General features: G+C 37.0%; 1 non-coding gene across 1 annotated transcript; it reads right to left on the bottom strand.

Annotated features, from left to right (window-relative positions):
- Positions 1–527: 527 nt before the first annotated feature.
- Positions 528–741, bottom strand: LOC134368728 (small nucleolar RNA U3). Its single transcript, XR_010022446.1, has one exon. It is a non-coding gene; the product is annotated as a small nucleolar RNA U3 (small nucleolar RNA).
- Between the last annotated feature and the right edge of the window lie 11,862 nt (positions 742–12,603).

The following is a 12,603-nucleotide window of genomic DNA, read 5'->3' as shown; positions in this document are numbered from 1 at the left end:
AGAATTACAGTAATAAACAGTCATCAAATACTGAATAGGAAACACACAAAAATATTTAATTTCAAAAAGCGTTCTGGTAATAAGGGCAAATAAATAAAAGGCAGGGTCAAATTAAAATGCAAAATAGTAGCTAGACAAAAATCTACAAGGGATGGAGAAGCCAGTGGGAACCTTAAAGATAGGTAGCATGGAATCTGATTCAAAATGTTTTTCTTTCATATGCATAATAAAACATGCTATTTGTATTCAAGTATTGTGCAAAATGTAATGAGGAGAGCAAATCAAGTTTTAAATAATGATGCTTTTAAAAGGCAATTTGACCTTTTAAAAAATATGAATTAAAATGAACTACTGTTTTGGCATGACATTTTAAATTTTAAAGATCTTTTCCCTCCCACCTGCAAAGTCCTCTTTTTCCTCCTCAACCCTCTGTCTATTCAAACCCTACGTAGCTTTCAAGTGCCCCCTCTTCCAGAAACCCCTCACAGCATTTATTATCTTTTTACTTTTTCTTTTTTTAAACCGAAGCTACTCAGGCTGCTTTCTCTTCTTACTCTCCTGAAAGGAGAGAAATAATGATCATCAATGGCGAATGGCAGTTACGACAAAGCAGCACCAAGAGCCAGCTTTACGCTCAGGTGAGAACGCTGTGCCTCCTCCTCGTGGTTTTCAGTGCTCTACACATACAGAGAAACTTGTCTAGTAATGAACTATAGAAATGAACCCTGAAAGTATAGTCTTCATTTATTATCTTTACTACTTGTTTTGGCACTTAATGACAATAGCTACCATTTAATGAGCATTTATTACTTAGTGCATATGCTAAGTCCTGAACTAAATTTTCAGGGGCAATTGCCTCACTAGACACTTGCAACAATCCTTAAGGTAGTTAATAACATTATCCTTATTTACATAAAGGGAAATGGAGGCCCTGAGAGTCTGAGTAACTTGTCCACTATCACGGTTACAGCGTTAGGACTCAACCCTCGGTCTTTTTCATTCAAGGACCTACTATACTATAATGTCCCTGACCTCCACCCTAGAACCTTTTGAGTTATTCTGTGATTGGCTCATGTGGCACCCCTCCCCTGGAATTATAAACTTCCTGGGATAGACATTCTTGAATACACTTGTCTATGATGTCACTATGATTACATGTCATTCTACATTAACAGGTTTTTTTGTAGATAAATAATATGACTCATTTTTTTCCACTTATAAATTTAGGAGTTGATAGTTATGTTAAAAATAATCAGTAACATAGGACTTGATGGATATTTCCATAACATAATTATTTATACATCACCCCAAAGGACAGCATCTTACTTATTAAGAATATAATAGAGGCTTTCATGCTAAAGTCAGGATGAAGATAAGGAAGCCCATTGTCTTCACTAGTTTTAAACATTGTATTGGAGATAGTAGCCAATGCAATTAGACAAAAAAAAAAAAAAAAAAAAATCAAGTACAGGCATAATGAAGAAATAGAAAGAGGCAAAATTTATCTCTCTTTTTTGCAGCTGATATTATTATATATCTGAAAAACCCAAAGGAGTCAGTGAATAAACAATTGCAAACAATAAGAAAATTAATTTAAATAACAGGCTATCAAATTAGCATGGAATAATCAAAAGCCTGTGTGTAAAACATACAGCTCACATCATACTCAGTGGTGAAAAGATGAAAGCTTTTCCTCTAAGATCAGAAAAAAGACAAGAGTGCCCACTCTCACCACTTTTATTCAATATAGTACTGGAAGTCCTAGCCAGAACAATTAGTGAAGATAAGGAAATAAAAGGCATCCACACTGGAAAGGAAGAAATTAAGTTGTTCCTGCTTGCAGATGACATGATCTTATATATAGATAACCCTAAAGACTCCACCAAAATCTATTAGAACTAGTAAGCAAATTCAGTAAACTTGCAGTATACAAAAATCAACATACAAAAATCAGTAGTGTTTCTGTACACTAACAACAAACTATCCGAAGAAGAAATCAAGAAAACACCCCCATTTACAATAGCTACAAACAAATAAAATACTTAGGAATAAATTTAACTATGAAGGTGAAAGACTTGTACACTGCACTGAAAACTATAAAATATTGATGAAAGAAATTAAAGACACAAATGAAAAGATATCCCACATTCATGGATTGGAAGAATTAATATTGTTAAAATGTCCTTATTACCCAAAGCAATCTACAGATTCAATGCAATCCCTATCAAAATTCCAATGACATTTTTCATGGAAATAGAAAAAATAATCCTAAAATCTGTATGGAACCACAAAAAATCCTGAATAGCTAAAGCAATCTTGAACCAAAAGAATGAAGCTGGAGGTATCACGTTACCTGACTTTAAAATATACTACAAAGCTATAGTAATCAAAACAGCATGGTATTGACATAAAAACAGACTCATTGACCAATGAAACAGGATAAAAATCCCAGAAATAAACCCATGTATTCATGGCTAATTGGTTTTTGATAATGGTGCCAAGAATACACAATTGGGAGAGGGCAGTCTTTTCAATAAATGGTGTTGGGAAGACTGGTTATCCACATGCACCAGAATGAAATTAGATTCTTATCTCACACCATATATAAAAACTAATTTAAAATGGACTTGAGAAATAGGCATTTCTCAAAAGAAGATATACAGATGGTCAACAGGTATATGAAAAAATGCTCAATATCACTAATTATCAGAGAAATGTGAATTAAAACCACAACAAGATATCACCTCGCATCTGTCAGAATGGCTATTATCAAAAAAAGATAAGTGTTGGTGAAGATGTGGTGAAAGGAAACACTTGGACACTGTTAATGGGAATGCAGCTTAGTACAGACATTATTGAAACAGTATGGAGGTTCCTCAAAAAGTTAAAAATAGAACTACCATATGATCCAGCAATCCCACTACTGGGTATATACCCAAAGGAAATAAAATGAATGTCTCAGAGAGATATCTGTACTACCATGTTCATTGCAGCACTATTCACAATAGCTAAGATATGGAATCAACCTAAGTGCCCATTAACAGATGAAGGGATAGAGAAAATGTGGTACATACACATAACAGAATACTATTCAGCCTTAAAAAAGAAGGAAATCCTGCCATTCTCCACAACATGGATGAACTTGCAGGACATTATGTTTAGTGAAATAAGCCAGGCACAGAAAGACAAATACTGCATGATCTTATTTACATGTGGAATCTTAGAAAGTTGAACTCATAGAGGTAGTGAGTAGATACCAGAGGCTGGGAGGAGATGGGTTGGGAAGATGTTGGTCAAAGGACACAAAATTTCATTTAGTCAGGAGAAATATGTTCAAGGGATTTATGTAACATAATGGTGACTACAGCTAATAACAATATATTGTATATATGAAAATTTCTGAGAGTAGATTTTAAGTGTTCTCACCACAAAAATGTGAGGTAATGCATATGTTAATTAGTTCAATTTAGCCATTCTACAATGTATACATGTTTCAAAACAACATGTTGTATGCAATAATACAGCAAACCCTTGAATAACATGGGTGTGAACTGTGCGGGTCCACTTATACACAGATTTAAAAAAATAAATATATTGGAAAAGTTTTGGTTAAGTGTCATGAATGCATGACATACCTAACCAAAGAGTTAAGTAGCCTACCTAACAGAAGGCCATTAGTAGGCTATTAGCAGTTAAATAGCTACTTAACTACTACTTAAGTAACTACATGGCGCCCCCACACTGTGAGGCTCCGGGTTTGCGTTGCTTTGAGGCCCCAACCCTGGAGGGAAAGTTATGTGGATTTTGGGGGTCAGTGCCCCTAGCCCCCATGTTGTTCAAGGGCCAACTATATATTCAATTTTTATTTGTCAAATTTAAAAATAAATATAAATAAATATTTTTTAAAGTCTTTATATGAGTATATACAATCAATAACCAGTTAGAAGAAATAATGGAAGAGAAGACACCATTTATAATAGCAAAATAAAATAAAGTGCCTGGGTATAAACATAACAAGGAATGTGAAAAACCTTTATGAAGAAACTATAAATCACTCCTAAAAGATTTGCATGAGTAGATTACCACATTCTTTGATAGGAAAATTTAACAACATAAAGATATCAATTCTGTTAATTTAGCACAATTTCAATAGAATTTCATCAGTCTTTTTTTCCCGGAACCAGAAATGCTGATTTTAAAAACTTATTTGTTTTTTTTGGCAAGTGGCCAGTGTGGAATCCAAACCCTTGACCTTGGTGTTATCAACACCATGCTCTAACCAACTCAGCTAACTGACCAACCCTAAAATTGCTGATTACAAAGTTCATTTGCAAGAATAAGAATAAACAAGCAGAAATAAACATTCCTTAAAAAAATAAATGCAATGAGGAGGGCTAGCTCTAACAGATAAGAAAACATATTATAAAGATTTTATAATTGAATTACTATGGTATTGGCACAAGAATTGACAAATGGAACAGAATATAAAAGCCAGAAATAGGCCCACGCATACATAGAAATATAGTATACAATAAAGGCTATCTCAATCATGGGAAGAAAAACATACTTTTTAAATAGGTGGCATCGGAACAACTGTATAGCCATATGGGAAAAGTTAAAATCTGATTTATTCCTTATGCTAGGATACATTCCAGATAGATGAGTATTTTCCATGTGAAAAATGTAGCTACACAAGTAATAAGAGAAAATATGGGTGAATTCCCTTCAAGTCTCGGAGTGGGAAAACATCTCTAAGACTCAAACTCCAGAAGTAATAAGGAAAAAGATAGATAAATTTGATCACACACACAAAAAAAAGTTTTGCATGGCAGAAAACATTATAAGAAAAGTGAAAAGACAAATGACAAATTGAGAAAAATATTTGCAACATATATTACAATCAAGGGGTAAACATCTTTAATATACAATGAACTTCTTAAAATTGAGAAGAAAAGACTTACAACCCAATAGAAAAATTGGTAAGAGAGATGTACAGAAAATTCACAGAAAAAGAAATAAAAATGGCCCTTAAACATATGAAAAGATGCTTAACCTCACTAATAGTAAGAGAAATGCAAATCAAAATTATACAGAGATAGCGTTTCTCACCTACAAGATTGGCAAAAATTCAAACGTTTGGCAAAATATGCTGTTGGCTGGCTGATCTCGCAGAGGAGGTGCATTTTGTGGGCTCAGCATTAGTCTCTTCTGCCGGAAGTTTGGGTATTTGGCAGTAGCAGTAGTTAGATCAGCTGTCATGAAAGGGAGTCCATGCTAGGCCCAGAGAGAGGCTTCCTCACGGCCATCATAACCACTCTGCTCACAGGCACTAGGGTGGCCCAGTGATGTGAATGCTGTCTGGGGGGCATTGCTGTGAAACACAAAAGTCCATATACTCTGTGCCCTGTCCTATAGGTGTGTCCACATACCTCTTCCCTAGACCAATGTGTGTATCTTTGGCAACCTTTTTCTAACCTGGTGTTTACAATTTTCTCGCTCCACGTTCTTAGTTATAGACGGCAGTTTCATTCTAGCTAATTTATGCAGAAAGGGATTGTATACAAGTAAGCCAGAAATAATGCAGCCAGGAGAATGTAGCCAGGAATAATATACCACCGCCCCATGGGAAAATTTCACCTGAAACACCACCAACACTGGAATTGGAATTAAGTAAGCCAGCTTACAGAACCTGCCTGACCAACAGTCACTACTTCTTTTTCAGTACATTTAAAGAATATAATTAAGTTTATGAATCCCACCAAAGTTTCTAAATTCAAGTATCATAGTTATCAACTACCCATCTAAAAATCTGATATCCAGTGCCTAGCATTGTGCCTGGCACAGTTTTTCAATTCCAAAAAATAAATTATAAATTTAATTAACTTGGTTTGATTTTACTTGAATCCAATGGTCCATTAGAGATAGATGATTGGTAATATGATAGATAGATAAGACCATTTGGAAACCAACTGGATACCCCCAGATTTTGCCAACCATACAACCGCTGTTGTGCCTGGCACTTAATAAGCTCTTAATGAATACTTGTTGAATGACAATACAGACTCTTTAAGAAAAAAATATATTTTTTAACCTGCCTAGGAATTTCTCCACTGAAACGCAAAGAATGCGTGACACAGGTGGAACGAATTGCTAGTGAGCTGCGAGTCCCCATCTAGTCCCAGTGAGAGAAAACAGCACTATTTGCAGGGTAACTTTGAATTTACTCTAACTTATAATTATGAAGGAAATCATTCTCAACTTTCGGTATTTCTGACATACTTCCTGACTGTTCTTGACATCTCAGGGTAAGGAAGAAATCCTGGTCTAAGCAGAAGTTGTGAGTTCTGGCCCTTAAGGGTATAAGGCAGTGTTGTAGACAATCAAGTTTCCTCATGGTTTTCTCCATTTGGGTTACCCACAAAGCAGACCCTGAGCCAAAGATCTGGGGACAAATCTTTATTTAGGAGGTGATCCCAGGAAGCACAGTGAGTGAGAAAGTGAGGCAAGGAATGAAGAGAAGATAATAAAGGGTGTCAATGAGCAAGTTATCACTTTGGGCAACTGGGGATCAATTCAGCACGAGCCCCTCTGAGACACTGAGTTCACCATACCTCAGAACTGCCCCGCTGAGGAGCAAGAAGCTTGGAGTATTTATCTACCCTTTCCCTCATTAGTTGAGACCTTGAGGATTGCCCCTAAAGTTAATTCCCAGACATTTTTAGCATGCTTTCTCATCCAGAAAGCACAGAGAGATGCAGGAAGTTGTCAGCACACATGGGGAGTGTCTGCAGTAACCTCCAGGGTGGAAAAGGGAATAAGTGTGGGGCCCCAGCAGAATCTGCTGTAGTAGTCTAGTTGGAAAGGCTAACTAGATAGTGGGAGGTAGAGAACTAAGAGGAGTACGTTAGAAAAGTACCTCTTCCTGCTTGAGCTATACTTTGGAACACAGTGCCTTGGAATTTTCTTTCCTTTCTGGCTTCATCCCTTGCAGCAAAAGGAAGTAGTTGTCAAGAGGCAGGGAAATCAAAGGCTCCTGCACTCCCAGTGACTAACTGTAACTACTCATCCAAGAAGAAACAACCATTTGAGGCAGAGGAAAGAGAGATAAGTAGTCTGAGGCAGCTTTTACTCTGAGCAAAATGTTGAAGACGAACTTCCAGAAAGGACCTTTAACTCCACTTTAGGGATTTGGAGTTAGTTAATAAAGGTAAAGCTTGATACTTATGACCTGGTGTTTAATGCTTTCACATCTTATTTTGTATAGAAAAAGTCTAGAAGCATATGAATCAAACTGATAATAGCTGTCATAGCTACAGCACGGGGTATATATTATATGTATTTAATATATTTAGTAGATGTATATAAAATATATGTTTGGTATATTAATTGTATAATTTATAATATTTAATATTATATATTACTTTTATGTAATTTATATTTAATTTTACTAGATGTATATGCATTTAACATGTATTTAATATACATCTACTTAAATAGTTTAGCTTAAAATGTTATTTATAGTGAATATATTTTATAAAGTATATTAGTCAGGAAAGGCTGGTTAGGAGGAGTGAGGTAACAAACAACCCTGAATCTCAGTGGCCTAATACAACAAAAGTCTGTTTCTCACATTCATCCAGGTACCTAGGCTATCAGAGGCTTCAGCATCTGGTGTCTGTACTGTCTGGAACATGCAGCCTCCTTAGTTCCCCAACAGAAGAAGAGACAAGAAAATCACACCTGGGCATTTTACCACCTCAGCCCAGGAATGACTCCTCCCCTCATAGCCCATTGGCCAGAATTAATCACAGGGCTCTGCATATCTGCAAGGGGGCTGAGTAATGTGGGGCAGAAAATGGAATATTTGGTGAACATACTGGCTCAAAAGGCTGCTTTTTTATTAGCTGTCTAGATAGATAGATGTAGATAGATAGATAGACTGTGGCATTTGGTGACATTATATCTAATATGCCAAATAGGTTTTCTCAGAGGTGATTAATAATTTGAGGATGGAATCTACAAAATGAGAGAAGAGACAGTAATATCACTCACAGCAGGATTTCATGCAGAGTGAACACCAGGCTACCAAATATCTATAATCTTACCCAAGAAGGCAAAGCATTGTATTACTAGTTGGGTTCCTTAGGAAGCAAATTCTGAGATGGAGTAAATTGTGTGGGCTGCTCATTAAGAAGTGCCCTTGGGACTAACACCTACTGAAGCAAGCAAGGGTGGGCAGAGAGAAGTCGAGCTATAACACAGGTCTGACAACAGCCTTGGCCAACCCCAAGGAGAGCTGCAGAACTAAATTGTCTCCTTGTGAACTGAGATGGCCAAGCTTTCATACCTCTATATCTATTAGTCATTGGATGTGGGCTGCCCTGAGAAGGGTGTGACCTTAGTAGATATATGTAAAATATATACGAGGCTACTTCAAATGAATTTTTTGAGGTACCCTTGTATATCTACTCCCGGCAGCAAGGACTTCAGGTCCTTCATTGAAGAGGCATGTAGAAAACATATCATGGTGTCCAACACACATTGTAAAATTCATCTTTTAACTTCAGACATTCTTTTCAAATAGAACCATGGTTACTGTTGCTCTCTCAACAAGCATAAGCATCATGTCATTTTTAGGAGCATTTACTATTACTTGACTTCTTGCTTTTCTTAAGCTGATAATTAAGTTTCCTAAACCCAAAAGCTACTCACTGCCTCCGTTTTTTAATATGCTAAAAAGATGAAGTTTGAGACTTCCATTGAAGATGGTGGAATAGAGAGTACCCAGCATCACCCTCTCTCACAATCAACCAATTTACAACTATTAAAAAAGCAATGACTTTTAAAAAGCCCTGCCAAGGTGGGGCCACTAGAGCTCAGGGGAAGAGGAGGAGGAGAGACCTACGGAGTTCCTGAAGGCTGGAGAAGCCATGATGAGAGAAAGAAAGGATCACACCAACCATTTCAAGCCCGAAGGCTGGCCCTGGTGAGAACACAGAGCAGGAGCTGGCAAAAAACTGCTGCTGTGCCCTTCATAAGAACTTTCTTGGAGGCAGCAGGGGAGAAGAGGGCCTTGGTGGCCCCCAGGCCAACAAGACCACTTACAGGGCTCCTGTGGACCCACATAGGAGTGAGGGGCCACAGATAACTGAAAAAAGGAGCCACTCTGAGGCCAGTGAATCATCGCAAGGGACCAGCACATAGTCCGTCCCATGGGAAGTGTTTGGAGTGTGTGGGGACTGGTGGAGATGGGCCCAACGGGGGCACATTGGGGCACAGCATGGACAGCTGATCTACCCTCGAATCAGCACAGGATCACTCAGTGGAGACTGGTCAGGAATATAGAACTGCAGGGAATGAAGTCTGCTGAAAAGATTCAGGCCCAGACCAGAGTTTCCAAACAACCCAAGTGTACCAGACCTTACAAGACCTGGAAGTGCTCACAGGGTCAACAATTAAAACCCAAGCTGCACAAAAAGTCTTCCCCAGTGAATCAGCAATAAAGCAGCAATTTAGCTCAACCATAGGGCTCAGGTGCTGGTCCCCACAGGAAGTTCCCCCATTTTAGAAGTAAGCAAAGGACAACAAATTATTTCCAGTGCAGCGTTTAAGTGGTGGGAATAGCTAATAATACAATTTAGAACTGAAAGAAAAAACATCCACAGCTCAAAGACAAAGTTCTGATATTAACCAGTAAAGATCTAACACCACCAAAGAACATCTATAAAACCTAGAAAGACCAGAAGCCCCCAGACTCCCAAGATAGGGTTTCATAAGAAAGAAAAGCCATTCCTCGGAAGGTACCAGAAAGTCAGGCTTCCATGGGGAATTTTCGAAACACCTTACAGAATACTTTTATACATCTAAAAGTGGATACAAAATATAGAATAAGATTTTCACTTTTGTCCTGCATTAAGTAAGCCACATGTTGATAACTACACTAAATTATAACTAATATGTATGAGTGGAGGAAAACATTTTAACATGAGAATTATCCATTTCCTAACCCACTTCCCTGTTCAATAAGAATCTAGGTCTTAAGTAATGAGTGAAGGGGACTAGTAAGAGGTACTTGAACAAGTTTAATTGATTTACTATAAAGAGGGAAGGAAGACCATCAACTGATCTTTGACAAAGGGGTAAAGGCAATACAATGGAGAAATGATAGACTTTTCAACAAATGCTGTCAGAACAACTAGACATCACATGCAAAAAAATGAATCTAAACACAGACCTTACATTCTTCCCCAAAATTAAATCAAGGCTGGCTGGTTACTCAGTTGGTCAGAGCATAGCCTTGTAACATGAACGTCAAAGGTTTGGATCCTCATACTGGCCAGCTGCCAATCAATCAATCAATCAATCAATCAATAAAGTAAAATAAAAATTATCTCAAAATGGATCACAGACCTAAATGTAAAATGCAAAACTATAAAACTCCTACGATAACATAGGAGAAGATCTAGATGACCTCGAGTTTGGTGATGACTTTTCAGAAAGGATACCAACGATATGATTCATGAAATAAAGAACTGATAAGCTGGACTTGACTAAAATTAAAAATTTCTGTTCTGCAAAAGATACTGTCAAGGGAATGAAAAGACAAGCCACAGACTGGAAGAAAACATTTGCAAAAGATGTATCTGATGAAGGACTGTTATCCAAAATACACAAAGAATGCTCCAAACTCAACAATAAGAAAACAAATAACCCAATTTAAAACAGGGCCAGAGACCTTAACAGACACCTCACCAAAGAATATATATAGATGGTAAATGAACGTATGAAAAGATGCTTTACATTGTATGTCATCAAGGGAATACAAATCAAAAAAACAATGAGATACCACTACATACCCATTAGAATAGACAAAATCCAGAACACTCACAACACCAAATGCTGGCAAGGATGTAGAGCAACAAGAACTCGGATTCATTGCTGGTGGGAATGCCAAAACATACAGCCACTTTGGAAGACAGTTTGACTGTTTCTTACTCTTAGCACACGATCTAGCAATAGTGCTCCTTGATATTTACCCAAAGGAGTTGAAAATGTATGTTCACACAAAAGCATGCACACAGATGTTTATTGCAGCTTTATTTATAATTGCCAAAACTTGGAAGTAACCAAGATGTCTTTCAGTAGGTAAATAGATAAGTAAACTTTGGTACATCCAGGCAATGGAATATTAATCTCCACTAGAAAGAAATGAGCTATCAAGCCATGAAAAGACATGGAGAAAGCATAAATGCATATTACTAAATAAAAGAAGCCAGTCTGAAAGGCTACATACTATATGATTTCAACTACATGACATTCTGGAAAAAACAAAACTATGGAGACAATAAAAAGTATAGTGGTTGCCAGGGGTTAGTAGTGAGGGAGGGAGAAACTGGTGAAGCACAGAGGATTAGGGCAGTAAAAGTACTCTGTATGAAACTAATGGTGAGTATATACAGTCCTGACTTAATGGTTTGACTTACAATTTTTTTACTTTATGATGAATTTATTGGGGTGTTAAATGCATTTTCAACTTATGATATTTTTGACTTACCGTGGGTTTATTGGGAAATATCCCCATCATAAGTCTAGGAACATTTGCATATGTCACTATCCATTTGTCCAAACCCATAGAACATACAACACTGAGAGGGAACTCTAATGTAAACTATGGTCTTTCGGTGATAATGATAAGTCAAATATAAGTTCATCAGTTGTAACAAATATACAACTCTGGTGGAGGATGTTGATAATGAGGGAATCTATGCATGTGTGGGGGCAGAAGGGTAAGTGAGAAATTTCGGGATGAAGTCAAACTGTCCCTGTTTGCAGATGACATGATCCTATATATAGAAAAACCTAAAGGCTCTACAAAAAACCTCTTAAAGCTAGTAAATGATTTCAGTAAAGTTGCAGGACACAAAGTCAACACACAAAAATCAGTAGCATTTTTATACTCCAATAATCAACTAGCAGAAAAAGAAATCAAGAAAGCAAGCCCATTTATAATAGTCAGAAAAAATAAAATACTTAGGAATCAATTTAACAAAGAGGTGAAAGACTTCTAAAATGAGAATCATTGTTGAAAGAAATTAAAGAAGACACAAAAAGATGGAAAGACATTCCATGCTCTTGCTTGGATTGGAAGAATTAACATCGTGAAAATGTCCACACTATACAAAGTTATCTAGAGAGTCAATGCAATTTCCATCAAAATACCAATGACATTCTTCACAGAAAGAGAAAAAACAATCCTAATATTTACGTGGAGCAACAAAAGACCCCAAATAGCCAAAGCAATCCTGAGCAAAAAAATAATAAAGCCAGAGGCATTACACTACCTGATGTCAACTTATACTGCAAAGCTACGGTAACGAAACAATATGGTACTGGCATAAAAATAGACACTCAGACTAATGGAGCAGAATAGAGAATGCAGAAATTAACCCAAATTCTTACAGCCACCTGGTCTTTGACAAAGATATAAAGAACATACATTGGGGAAAAGACAGCCTCTTCAATAAATGGTGCTGAGAAAACTGGACATCTATATGTAGAAGAATGAAACTAGACCTGTACCTCTCGCCATGTACCAAAATCAAC

Source organism: Cynocephalus volans, chromosome X, assembly GCF_027409185.1.
Source record: "Cynocephalus volans isolate mCynVol1 chromosome X, mCynVol1.pri, whole genome shotgun sequence".
In the NCBI taxonomy this organism is placed as follows: domain Eukaryota; kingdom Metazoa; phylum Chordata; class Mammalia; order Dermoptera; family Cynocephalidae; genus Cynocephalus; species Cynocephalus volans.
The sequence above is the reverse complement of the archived record's forward strand: the minus strand, read 5'-3'. Positions and strand labels throughout refer to the sequence as shown.